General features: G+C 45.2%; 1 protein-coding gene across 4 annotated transcripts in view; it reads left to right on the forward strand.

Moving 5' to 3' along the window:
• agbl4 (AGBL carboxypeptidase 4) overlaps positions 1-14,331 on the forward strand; it is a 1,656,729-nt gene that overhangs the window by 1,515,971 nt on the left and 126,427 nt on the right. The window lies entirely within an intron of this gene.

Raw genomic sequence — 14,331 nt, forward strand, 5'->3', positions numbered from 1 at the left:
GCATAACATGACTAGGATAGGCAAAGGCACACGCAAGAAAGTCACTAAGGGAATGCACAAGGGTGATGTTGTGTATTCATGCTTAGGGGTCACCAGACACCAGAGGGCGCCGCGGTCAGAGGTCATTGGGCTGTACGTATGTGGCAGATCGGCTACTCAGCCCTCAATCTCAATGGACTCAGAACGCTCGCCCAGAGCCAAAGTTGAACTGGGACGATCAACTAGTGAGAGGAAAGCCCTAGACCACCTTAATTTGTAAAAAGTCTGTTGTTAAGATTTTAAAAGGGGGATGTTGTTATGTATTAATGCTTGTGGGTTACCAGACACCAGAGGGCACGGTCAGAGGTCATCGGGCTGTACACATGTGGCATGTGTGCTTGGTCACCTGTATATAAGCTGTGTGTCTTTGTCAGGCTGGCACTCTTGGGCTGGAATAAAGATGGATCAGGTTGCACCCGAGTGAGTTTACAGTAACCAGACTCTTGAGTCATTACAATTGGCGATGAGGTAATTTAAGAATCTTCGCATGCACAATGGACACTGTTGGAATCCTGGAGAGATTCGTGGAGGTTGAGGATTGGGTGGATTTTGTCGACCGCCTGGATCAGTATTTTGTGGCCAATGGCATGGAGGCGGAGGCCTATGCAGTTAAGCGCAGGGCAGTTCTCACCATTTGTGGTCCAAAAATTTACGGCCTCATGAAGAATCTTCTCTTGCCTGTTCGTCCGGCGGAAAAAGCGTACGAGGAATTGTGTTCGTTGGTGGGTAACCATCTGAAGCCACAAGAGGGGATCATCATATAACGCAACCATTTCTACACACATGTTCGTGCTGAGGGCCAGAATGTGTCGGGATTTTTCGCTGATCTGCGACGTCTGGCTGAGCCGTGTAAGTTCGGGAACATGCTGGAAGACATGCTGCGTAATGTCTTTGTGATAGGCATCAGCCATGATGTGATCCTCAGGGAGCTGTTGGCTGCAGAGATGCTGGATTTGAAAAAGGCCATCGTGACTGCCCAGGCATGCATGACAACGGATGATAATTTGAGGCAGATATCATCGACAAGTCGGAGTCCCATGGCAAGTACTGTAAACAAGATGGCGTTCGGGTAGAGCTGCTTATGCGAAACCTGCCGCTGCTCAGAGCCCGCCAACTGGTTCGAACCAGATTTCACCCTGTTGGCGTTGTGAGGGCAATCATCGGTCTCATCAGTGTCGGTTTAGACAATACTCATGCAATGGATGTTCGAAAGAGGGGCATCTTCACAGGATGTGTCCACAACGGAGCAAGTGTGGTGCGGCTCACATCGTGGTTGATGAGGACCAGTTCAATGATGGCCCGCAACGCAACCTGAGGAGGAAGTGAATGGACTGTATTCGTTCCTGAGCAAGAGCCAGCCGATAGATGTTAATGTGAAGCTGAATGGCGTGCCTGTATCAATGGAGCTGGACACGGGTGCGTGCGAGCCAGGCAATAATGAACCAAAGGACATTCGACAAGCTGTGAGACACTAAGACTGCGAAACCGAAGCTGAGTCCAATCAATGCCAGATTGCTTACTTACACTAAGGAACTCATACCGGTGCTCGGCAGTGCAGCAATCGAGGTGTTATATGACGGTGTGGTTCACAAGCTACCATTATGGATCGTCCCAGGTAATGGTCCAACGCTGTTTGGCAGGAATTGGCTCGAGAAAATCAAGCTGAACTGGAATGATGTCAAGATGTTGTCCTCAGTGAATGATATTTCGTGTGCTCAAGTATTGAAAAAGTTTCCTTCTTTGTTTGAACCGGGCATTGGCAATTTTATGGGAGCCAAGGTACAGATTCACCTGGATTCCAATGCAAGGCCTGTCTATCACAAAGCTCGGTCTGTTCTGTACATGATGAGGGAGAAGGTTGAAATTGAGCTTGACAGACTCCAGCGTGAAGGGATCATATCACCGGTCGAGTTTAACAAGTGTGCTAGTCCCATTTTTCCTGTGTTGAAGAGTGATGGCACTGTCAGGATTTGTGGAGACTACAAGGTTACGATTAACCAATTTTCGAAACAGGATCAGTATCTGTTATCGAGGACTGATGACCTGTTCGCCATGCCAGCTGGTGGAAAGTCGTTCACGAAACTGGATCTGATGTTGGCCTAAATGACACAGGAGCTTGTCGACACTTCGAAGAAACTCACCTGCATCAACACCCATAAAGGACTGTTCATCCAGAACAGGTGTCCTTTTGGGATTCGTTCGGCTGCAGCCATATTTCAGAAGAATATGGAGAGTTTACTGAAGACCCTTCCTAGAACAGTCGTGTTTCAAGATGACATTCTAGTCAGAGGTCGCGACACTGTTGAACATCTGAACAATCTTGAAGAAGTCCTACAGTGTCTGGACAAAGTGGGACTCAGGCTGAAATGCTCGCAGTGTGTATTCATAGCACCTGAAGTCCGGAGGAAGGTTGCTGCTGATGGCATCAGGCCCACTGATTCAAAAACGGAGGCCATCAAAATGCACCCAGGCCTCAGAATGTGACAGAGCTGCGTTCGTTCCTTGGGCTACTGAACTACTTTGGTAATTTCTTAGCCAGATTGAGCACTTTACTAGAGCTACTGCATGTGTTACTAAGAAAAGGCGACAACTGGGTCTGGGGTGCGCCTCAAGATAGAGCCTTTGAGAAAGCCAAGAATCTGCTATGTTCAAACAAGTTGCTTGTTTATTATGATCCGTGTAAGCGTCTTGTACTGGCCTGTGATGCTTCATCATATGGAGTTCGCTGCGTACTCCAACAAGCAAATGAATTGGGCAAGCTACAATCTGTTACGTCTACTTCGAGAAGTCTGTCTAAAGCGGAAAGAGCTTACAGTAGGTAGAGAAAGAAGCTTTGGCCTGTGTGTATGGGGTAAAAAAAATGCACCAGTACCTGTTTGGTCTTCGTTTTGAACTAGAAACAGATCACAAGCTACTCATTTCATTGTTTGCGGAAAACAAAAGTATTAATACCAATGCATCATCCCATATTCAAAGTTGGGCGCTAACATTGTCTGCCTATGATTACGTCATCTGTCATAGACCTGGTACTGAGAATTGTGCCGATGCACTGAGTCATCTGTCCTTACCCACAACTGAGATGGAGACGCCTCAACCTGCAGATCTACTGTTAGTAATGGATGCTTTTGAGAGTAAAGGAACCTTGTCACTGCTCAACAAGTTAGGATCTGGTCCAGCCATGACCCTATTTTATCGGTTGTGAAACGGTGTGTATTCAGTAGTGATTGGTCTGCCATAGCTATGGAGATGCGTGAGGAGACCAAATCTTACAATCGTCGCAAGGATGAGCTGTCTGTTCAGTCAGACTGTTTACTGTGGGGTAATCGTGTAATCATGCCTAAGAAAGATAGAGAAACATTTGTACGTGAACTTCATAGCACTCATCCTGATATTGTCATGATGTATGGTGGCCTGGAATTGACTCTGATCTGGAATCGTGCGTGCATCAGTGTAATACTTGCATGCAGCTAAGTAAAGTACCAGCGGAATCTCCGCTGAGTCTTTGGTCGTGGCCATCCAAACCATGGTCGAGGATCCACATTGATTTTGTGGGCCCGTTCCTAGGAAAGATGTTTTTTGTCGTAGTGGATGCATATTCTAAGTGGATAGAGTGTGTTATTATGTCATCCAGCATGTCTACAGCTACCATTGAGAGCCTTCGTATCATGTTTGCTACTCATGGTTTGCCTGACATGGTTGTGAGTGACAACGGATCTTGCTTCACAAGTCTGAGTTCCAGGAGTTCATGAAACTCAATGGCATCAGATATGTGAGATCAGCTCCATTCAAGCCTGCTTTGAATGGTCAAGAAGAGTGTACCGTTCAAACGATCAAGCAAATTATTAAACGTGTAACTCAGGGTTCACTGCAGAGACGGTTGTCATGTATTTTGCTCAGTTACAGGTCAAGACCTCATACGCTTACTGGGGTTCCTCCTGCTGAACAACTAATGAAGAGAAATCTCAAGACCAGGCTTTCCCTTGTTCATCCTGATTTGAATGACCGTGTTGAAAACAGACGTCAAAATTAGCAATGGTATCATGATCGTGTTGCCGTGTCACGTGACATCTCAGTCAACGATCTGGTTTATGTACTGAACTATGGTCAAGGTCCAAAATGGATCACCGGCACTGTTACAGCCAAAGAGGGTAATAGAATGTTTATTGCCGTGCTCAAGAATGGGCAAACATGCAGGAAACACCTTGACAAGGTTAAACTAAGTCACACAGATGAACTGGAACTGAGTGAGGAAGATGCAGTCAGTGACCAACCAACCATTGTTCACTCATCAGAGGACTCTGCTGACATTACTGACTCTGAACCTTCAGTCTCTGATGTGGTCATAACCACTCCTATCAGATCGGCTACTCAGCCCTCAATCTCAACGGACTCAGAACGCTCGCCCAGAGCCAAAGTTGAACTGAGACGATCAACTAGTGAGAGGAAAGCCCCAGACCACTTGAATTTGTAAAAAGTCTGTTGTTAAGATTTTAAAAAGGGGGATGTTATTATGTGATACGTCCTTACTACACAGTATAAATGCACACGAGGCCCATGCTTGAGAGAAGGTCAGTCTTTATTCCTTAGCACTCAAGTGATGAAGGTGGGTGGAGCTTCCCCTTTTATACCTGAAGGTCCAGGTTTGGAGTGTCTCCCACCTAGTGGTCAGTGTTCTCACGGTGTACAACTTAGGTCAGTTTATACATGGGTTACAATGCTGGTTGAATACATGACATCACCTCCCCCCCCAAAGTCTTATTGGGATCACAGGTTGAGTCTCTCTGGTGGTTTACGCTCCCTTGTAGAGCGCCTGAGTTGGGGCTCCGGTTGTTGGGCGCTGGCCTGAGTTATGCTGTTTGCAGTGCCTCAGGCCTGTCCGGACTGCCCACAGTGACTGGACTCTTCTCCCTTTGGTTCCGGTGTTCGGTCACCTGTGGTGGAGTGAACTCTATATCGTGTTCTTCCTCTGCTTCTTCTATGGGGTTGCTGAACCTCCTTTTTGTTTGATCCACATGTTTGCGGCAGATTTGTCCATTGGTAAGTTTAACTACCAGAATTCGATTTCCCTCTTTGGCAACCACAGTGCCTGCGAGCCATTTGGGCCCTGCAGCGTAGTTGAGGACAAAAACAGGACAATTTACATCAATACATCGCGGCCTCGCATTCCTGTCATGGTAGTGATATTGTGACTGGCGCCTGCTCTCGATAATTTCTTTCATCGTGGGGTGTATAAGGGATAATCGGGTTTTGAGCGTCCTTTTCATTAGTAGCTCTGCGGGTGGAACCCCTGTGAGCGAGTGTGGTCGGGATCTATAGGCCAACAGGAGGCGTGATAAGCGGGTTTGTAGGGAACCCCCTTGGAATCTGAGCATCCCCTGTTTGATTATCTGCACTGCTCGTTCTGCCTGGCCGTTTGAGGCCGGCTTGAACGGTGCCGTTCTAACATGGTTAATTCCATTGCCTGCCATGAAGTCCTGGAATTCAGTGCTTGTGAAGCACGGGCCATTGTCGCTGACCAAGATGTCTGGTAGACCGTGGGCGGCGAACATTGCCCGTAGACTTTCTACTGTGGCAGAGGATGTGCTTGAATTTAAAATGTCACACTCGATCCATTTGGAGTAGGCGTCTACTACAACCAAAAACATTTTCCCCATGAAAGGACCTGCGTAGTCCACATGGATGCGTGACCAAGGCTTGGCGGGCTATGGCCAGGGGCTAAGGGGGGCTTCCCTGGGCGCATGGCCCAGCTGGGCACACGTATTGCACCTGCGAACACAAAGTTCCAAATCTGCATCTATCCCTGGCCACCAAACGTGTGACCTGGCAATTGCTTTCATCGTGACAGTGCCTGGGTGCCCATTGTGGAGTTCTCTGATGAACACCTCTCTGCCCATCTGGGGCATGACTACGCGGTTTCCCCACAGTAGGCAATTGGCTTGAATCGAGAGTTCATCCTTGCGCCTGTGAAATGGTTTAAATTTCTCAGGGCATGCCCTGTACGTGGCTGCCCAGTCCCCATTCAGGACACATTTCTTGACCAGAGACAATAGCGGGTCTCTATTTGTCCAGACTTTAATCTGACGGGCTGTCACAGGTGAGCCTTCGCTTCCGAAAGCTTCAACAGCCGTGACCGTCTCAGCACCATGCTCGGTAGCCCCCTCAGTGGTGGCTAGTGGGAGCCTGCTGAGTGCATCGGCGCAGTTTTCGGTGCCCGGTCTGTGCCGAATTGTGTAGTCATAGGCAGCTAACGTGAGTGCCCACCTCTGTATGCGGGCCGATGCGTTTGCATTTATGGCCTTGTTGTCGGCCAAAAGGGACGTTAGGGGTTTGTGATCTGTCTCCAGCTCAAATTTCCTGCCAAACAGGTACTGGTGCATTTTCTTTACCGCATATACACATGCGAGCACCTCCTTTTCTACCATCCCGTAGCCCCTTTCTGCCTGGGACAGACTCCTGGAGGCATAAGCTACTGGCTGTAACTGACCCTTGGCATTGACATGCTGCAACACACACCCGACACCATAGGACGACACATCGCACGTTAACACAAGTTTCTTACATGGGTCATATAGCGTTAACAGATTGTTGGAACATAACAAATTGCGTGCTCTATTAAAAGCCTTTTCCTGGCTGTCCCCCCAGACCCATTCACGACCTTTGCGTAGGAGCATGTGTAGCGGCTCTAGCAGCGTGCTCAATTTGGGAAGAAATTTACCAAAATAGTTCAGGAGCCCCAGGAACGAACGCAGCTCCGTCGTGTTACAAGGTCTGGGTGCTCTCTGGATCGCTTCCGTCTTGGATGCAGTAGGGCTGATCCCGTCTGCTGCTACCCTCATCCCCAGGAATTCTACCTCTGGAGCTAGGAAGACGCACTTCGCCTTTTTCAGTCGCAGACCTACCCGGTCCAGTCTGCATAGCACCTCCTCCAGGTTGTGGAGGTGTTCTTCAGTATCGTAACCCGTAATGAGGATGTCGTCCTGAAAAACCACCGTCACTGGAATCGACTTGAGGAGGCTTTCCATATTTCGTTGGAAGTTCGCGGCGACCGAGCGAATCCCGAACGGACATCTGTTGTACTCATGTTTGTGTGTCGTGATGGTGGTCAGCTTCTTTGACTCACTCGCCAGCTCCTGAGTCATGTAAGCTGAGGTCAGGTCCAATTTTGAAAAAAGTTTGCCACCGGATAGCGTCGCAAAGAGGTCCTCCGCTCTCGGTAGCGGGTACTGGTCTTGGAGTGACACCCGATTGATGGTGGCCTTGTAATCGCCACATATCCTGACCGACCCATCCGCCTTGAGCACCGGCACAATCGGGCTCGCCCAATCACTGAATTCGACTGGCGAGATGATGCCTTCCCTCAACAGGCGGTCCAATTCGCCTTCTATCTTTTCCCGCATCACGTACGGCACCGCTCTGGCCTTGTGGTGTACTGGTCTGGCGTCCGGGTTTATGTGAATCATTACCTTGGCCCCCATGAAAGTGCCAATGCCGGGTTGAAATAATGAGTCAAATTTGTCCAGGACCTGTGAGCATGATACTCGCTCCACAGAGGAAATTGCATTGACATCGCCCCATTTCCAGTTCATGACAGCAAGCCAACTCTTCCCCAGTAGTGTGGGACCGTCCCCTGGGACAATCCAGAGCGGCAACCTGTTCTCCGAATCTTTGTGGGTCACGTCTACCGTGGCGCTGCCTAGTACCGGAATGATCTGCTTTGTGTAAGTCCGTAGCTGTGCGTCAATCGGCGATAATTTTGGCCTCCTGGCCTTGGATGCCCACAACTTTTCGAACTGTTTGATACCCATCAGGGACTGGCTGGCACCCGTGTCTAGCTCCATTGATACTGGGATGCCATTGAGGAGCACTTTCATCATTATCGGTGGCGTCCTGGTGTATGAACTGTATACGTGCTCCACATGAGCTCGCTGAATTTCAGCTGGATCCGGCTGAATGTATGCCTCCACGCCTCCAGCATGAGTTGCGGTTTGAAACAAAAGGTCCCTTGCCAGTCGATCGTCCCTGACTGCCCCTGTTATTGTCCTTGAGTGCACCATTAACAGGTGTTGATGGCCCCATTATCGGCCGCATTGTCCCTTGCAATGGCGTGAATCTCTGTTCAGCTTGCCATTGTCTCTGTCGAACTCCCCCTCTGGGTTCGACTACATGTTGGGGCATGCCTGATTGCCCTTGTCTGCCTGGAGAACTGTGTGCTGCTTTAACAATGTTGAATCTCTGTCCCAACCATTCCTTAACACAGTACCTCTCGTCTGTTCTGCTAGTGGCCATGCTCGCGTGGTTTAAATCCCAGTTTCTTGTCGCCATTGATACGTCCTTACTACACAGTATAAATGCACACGAGGCCCATGCTTGAGAGAAGGTCAGTCTGTGACCTGTCCTTTATTCCTTAGCACTCAAGTGATGAAGGTGGGTGGAGCTTCCTCTTTTATACCTGAAGGTCCAAGTTAGGAGTGTCTCCCACCTCGTGGTCAGTGTTCTCACGGTGTACAACTTAGGTCAGTTTATACATGGGTTACAATGCTGGTTGAATACATGGCATCATGTATTAATGCTTGTAGGTCACCAGACACCAGAGGGTGCCGCGGTCGGAGGTCATCGGGCTGTTTGCATGCGGCATGTGTGCTTGGTCACCTGTATATAAGCTATGTGTCTTTGTCAGGCTGGCATCTTGGGCTGGAATAAAGATGGATCAGGTTGCACCTGAGTGAGTTTACAGTAACCAGACTCTTTCGTCATTACAGGTGATTAGTTTGTTTCTTGATGTAATATTGGGGTTATAGTACGGATAAAGTTGGATTGGAAAGTTTGTTTTATGGCTTTTATTTCAGCATTGTGACCAAGAGGATGCTGTGATGGTCAGTAACAGAGGGATGGTAAGGAGTGGGATAAATGCTGAAAGGGAAATTGAGGTTGTGTTCACTGGTACTGTAGGCGGATAATTCAATCTGGATATCCCGGCCAGAAAGGGGCTATCTCGGTTGCATTCTTCCTTCAGCTTTTTCTTCTTCTGCTGCCTCCTCCTTCTGCGAGCAACTTGTCCCCTTTGCTGCCTCTGTTCCATCTCCATGTGAGGTTGCAGCCTAAGGGGAACAGCAACTAGAACCTCCAGCACTTGGAGCAAGTGGTGCTCTCAGATGCCTTCCTTTAATAGCCAAAGCCTTGCAAACATACTGCTGCATTCCCTGCACACTTTAACAACTTTTTAAAATGTATTGCACCAAGCCACTACTCCAATAAAAGTCCAAAAGCAAAAATCTAAACTTACCTGAAAGATGTGTGCGTCCCTTTAAGAAGCACTGGCAGTTTCTCTGTTGTACAGCTGCAAACACGTTCTTCCATGCGTGGCTTGGAGAGGGCGGTATCAAGAATGGCCACGTTGAAAATCACAGATTGTGCATCAGTTCAGGCATTGCATGCCGATTGACGTCACCATCTGCATCATTTAAATATGGGCGGCGAGCGCAGGCATCGACAGCGCTGCCAACCTGCCCAAATGGTGGCTGTCGAGTTCCATGCCAGAAGCAAGACAGCTGACAGTTTTCAGCAAAACTGGCCTTGAGGGCAGGTGCTAAAGCTCCCAATTTGATGGCCATTGAATCTGATAATTATTGGAGTCGTGACATGTAAGTTCTCACTAGATCCTCAGACACATTCTTACACACTTCTTTCATGTGAGTGAGATAATCATCACATTTTATTTGCCTCTGGAAGTTTATTTGTCTTCTTGTGGAAACTGAGCCCGTATGTACTGAACAGTATAAGTACCATTTTATTATTACATTTGAACTAAACTTCTCTGTTTATAGTAAAGTGTTTCTTCTTACAATACTTTGGTGATTATTACAGGAAGAAATATCCTGAAGATTTTAGCTTTTGTTGCTGTGCGTCCCAGTCATAATTCTGAAATGTGTTTGATTATAATCCACAATTAAACAACATAGCTGCATGCTTTTCTGTTAGAATAATCATTCTATTTCTTAATGCTAACATTTAACTGTGAAGAATGAATGACAGTTCCTTTAGACCATTCGCCATCAGAGAACTGGCTTTAATTTACTGGTGTGTTATACATCACAGTAAGTAATATATATTGAATAAATTCACACTTCCTTACAGGTAAATATGTAATTTGTACAAAAAATTAGAAAATCGGTTTCTTTGCCTAAACTATTGTGTCATTGCTTTACCCACCAGCTTCAATTGGATTTTAATAAATACACAGCTAATTTGTCAGGAAACTTTACATATAATAAGAGTGACCATGAACAATACAAAAGAACATTATGTTTGAATCAGGTAATCAGTTATTTAGCTTTGATATTAATGTACATATTTGAGGTTATTATAGGCAACATAATGTTCTCTAAATGTCTTCCTATTAACTACACTTCAGTTTAGTAAAGAATAAAGAACTCAAGGTCACAGTGGGTCATGATTGATGTATTGGTTAATTTATTTATATCTTAACCTACAGAGGATATTTTTATTGATTTAAATATTTTAAATTATGCATGTGATATAAATTGGCCTGACGGTATGTGTTAAAGACTTGGAGTCAAAGAAGATAGTAAGATGAGCTGTGAGAGCCACTTATTTGTTAGTCAGCTCGAAATCGTATTCTTCTAAATAGGATAATCACTAGTACGTATTATAATAAGAATTATGTTGTTCACCATTTAGAATCTTGATCTAATCATTCACTAGCTTAATATAAGTAAAAGTTATGGGTCATTATAGATTGTACACACAGTAGGGTATTAAAGCTAAATGGTAAAAAGTTTGATAACCTTCATGGTAAGACTTTAAATTATGTTTGAACTGTTAATGCAAGGTAAATCTCTAAAGATGGATGTTGAGCGTGGAATTGCATTAGACAAATGGAACTAACATTTTAATAGCTATTACTTTCCAGCCTGAGGGATCCAAGGTTGAAAGGAGACCACCTTCATAAGTTTCTTTTTTAAATTAGACGGATTTTATTGAAGGTCACCAAACAATTCCTGAGGCTATGGCTACATTTAAAATTAGTGCGTAATATGAGCTTTAATTCAAGTCCAAAATGTCAAGCCTTACGCAGCGAGTGTAGAAATCCTTGTAATAAAAATTGGGGTCAGGTTGAGAGCCTGTGGTATGATGAAGTGTCATGGTTTAGTTGCTTGATCTGCAGACCATGCAAATTATGGACAAGCCCAACTTCTTGTATTTTTGTTTTTCAGTATCCCTTAATCAAACAATGCTTTGGTTCACTGTTTAAAATGGGTGCTAGAATCATAACCTTTCTCTTGCTTCTCAATTTTAGTGTAGTGTTGACAACTGATTCTTTTAGTTGAAAGGTATGTTGGCAATTTAAAGTTGATGCAAAACACATGACCTCTTCAATCAGTACATGAATGTTTTTGGTAAAATGCCTCAGCCATTTCATTTATCACTGAAACCTATCTGATTTTCTCAAGCTTACATGCAACTACAAAATATTTCAAGGCCCAGCAGTCACACATTACAAATTCTGATATAATTTCAATTCTTGGAAGAATAACACATCCATGCTTATTTTTACTGGCCTGAGCCTGCCATTCCTTTCCTCTATCAAAGTGTTAAACATTACAGAAGCATTTTTAAAGTATTCATGCACTCACTTATTTACCACTTTCTTTCATTATGTACAAACTGTTTTGAAGTCATTCCTCAAATATAGTGGGCTAGAAATTCGATCATGCCACGCCCGTTTTTCCAGTGTAAAATGGATGTATAAGTGGCCAAAATCCATATTGGATTGGGCTCCTCCGTAGGTGTGCCAGTGTATTAAAAAGCACCATTAAAATATTTAAATAAGGATCCGATGCTTGTTATAGGAGCTTTGTGAAATTGGTTTACCCCAGCGCCTGACTCACCACATGATAAAACTCACTCGGCAATTAGTGACACTAACAGGCAATAAGAACCCTTCAGCAGCACTATTTAAAGACATCATCCACTACATACAGATTGGTTGCTGGTTGTCTTTTTAAACTGCTGGTTAAGTTCAGGGCATTTTTCGCCTATTTTGTGGATTCTACAACTAAGAATGCCTGGCCTCGGAAAGGTTACCACTCCCAACCAAGGTGATATGCAATTTCGGCCCCCGAAAGAGTAGAAATTACTGTTGCTGACATTAGTAAATGATATAAAAGGGTCAATTTTTACTGATCTGAAAAGGAAACCGGCAACTCACCCTATTTTAATCTATGGTGCTGTTATTGTTAAAGTCAAAAGTAACCTCCCAAGCAAAACGATTGACTGCATAAAATTAATTGTGAGGAAGGCTTTCAAAGGCATTGAGACTGAGAAGGATGGAGAAACACACAGATGTGCAAACCAAGTGGCATGTACCAAATATATCATCTAGTCTATGATTTGTTGCATCATGTGCATCTATACCAACTGTGCACAAGTGTTGGAATAGTTCATGAAATAGGTTTACAATATCTAGGTGGAGAAGTGTACTTATATATTCATTAAAAATATCTCCTCAATTCTCTTCATAGAGCAGGGTCTACAGAACCTGGCAGCACAGATGCAGTCTGCAGTAACAGCTGTTAGCTATTCTCACTTTGCGTATCTGTATAGTTAGAGATATCTTGTGACCTTTAATGATGTGGATGAGGAGACACTGGGTTTAATTTTAACTTTTGTTGCCTGGTGTAAGTAGGCAGTGGCAAATTGCCTGTTTGTTTTGCATTATTTATTTTTTCCATTTAAATCAAAATTAAAAAATACCCATACTGGATGAAATATTAACTGATAATGAAAAGGCTAAAGAGAAGCAAGCAAGTGCAGGCTGAAAATTTGAGCACTAATTCTCCTTCCATTGGTGGATTAGTGGCAGAACGGGAATACCATCCGCCAACATGAAGCAGTTGCTAACCCGCTGCAATTTACTCCTGGTGCCCTTATTTACTCTGTGAGGCGTGTTATGAGGTGTAATAGCATTCCAAATAGATTTACTGCCATTGGGAGCAAGCAAAATACAGTTAAGATGCAGCAAGTGGAAGGGGAGAAACACTTTCTGAGCAGCAGGAAGAAGAATGACAACAATGTTTGAAGCAGCAGCAGCAGCATCCTCGGGACGGGGGGTGGGGGGGGGAACAGGAAATCAGCAGCTGCAAGGGTGCCATATTCTCATATGCATCTCAGGAGGTGAAACCGGCTAAAATGAGGGCCAGATGATTCAGACTGCTGGACTCAGAGGGCAGAGAGCCCCATAAGATGTTCAGGTTATCTAGACTGAGGTGGCAGAGGCAGTCAGTGCATTCTGTACTACCTCCAGGACTGCCACACAATGCAGGAAGGGTTCAATGATCTCTCAAAGGTTACCAGGGTAAGTCAGGGAAGTATTGCCAATGCATGTCCTTTACCAATCATACAACCTTTAGTCAGCTCCTTACCTATGAACATCTGGGTGCCAGGGGAACTCACTTCAGCAAAGGGCAACCTCTAATTTCTCAAGCATGTTTGTTACTCAAATTCTCTCTAGCAAACCATTGCCTATCACAAGGACTACTACTTCTCCAAGAACACTGCACTTAAAGGGACAATGCACCTTCACATCTCATCAACATGGGATGCATGCACTTATATGGGGGAAAGTGCCCATGCCACTCACATGCCCTTAACATATCTGTTCTCCTTCCAATAGAAAAGTTGGTTCACACCCAGTGCCATTGAAATACAAGTAGGGGAGGAGCAGCAACAATGAAAACTCAGAGCACTTAATGCAAATCATCGGTATTGCAGAAAGGCAAAAAAGCAAGGCGGCAATAGAAGGTAAAATAAGATATGCTCATCAAAGGTAATATCTGTCTAATGTGCTTTATTAAAGTACTGCAATGCCCTGACACTCAGCAAATATTTCTTCAAGGGGGATTGTCATTGTGTGTGCAGGTAAACAAGTTCTTCTGTGTTTCACAGCATGCAAGAAGAGGCCAATCACAATGATAACCATACAGGTACTTCCACTGGGTAATTTCCTGCCAGATTCGCAGCCTCAGAGATTGCCACTTTTTCATCAACTTTGTCAAGGCATCTTACTTGCATAAGCACCAGCATAGAGATACTCACTCAAGATGCAGCAACTAAGTAAATCAGAAACGTTTTTAGCAGGTGAGGCACTGAGCACCAGTAAGCATAAAGGTATCAACCTGGGTCAGTGAAAGGACTCTTGCCTCTTAGTCAGAAGGACATGGGTACTAGCCCCACTCCAGAGACTTGAACACATAATCTAGGCTGAGACTTCAG

The sequence above is a fragment of the Pristiophorus japonicus genome, chromosome 8 (genome assembly GCF_044704955.1).
Source record: "Pristiophorus japonicus isolate sPriJap1 chromosome 8, sPriJap1.hap1, whole genome shotgun sequence".
Classification (NCBI taxonomy): domain Eukaryota; kingdom Metazoa; phylum Chordata; class Chondrichthyes; family Pristiophoridae; genus Pristiophorus; species Pristiophorus japonicus.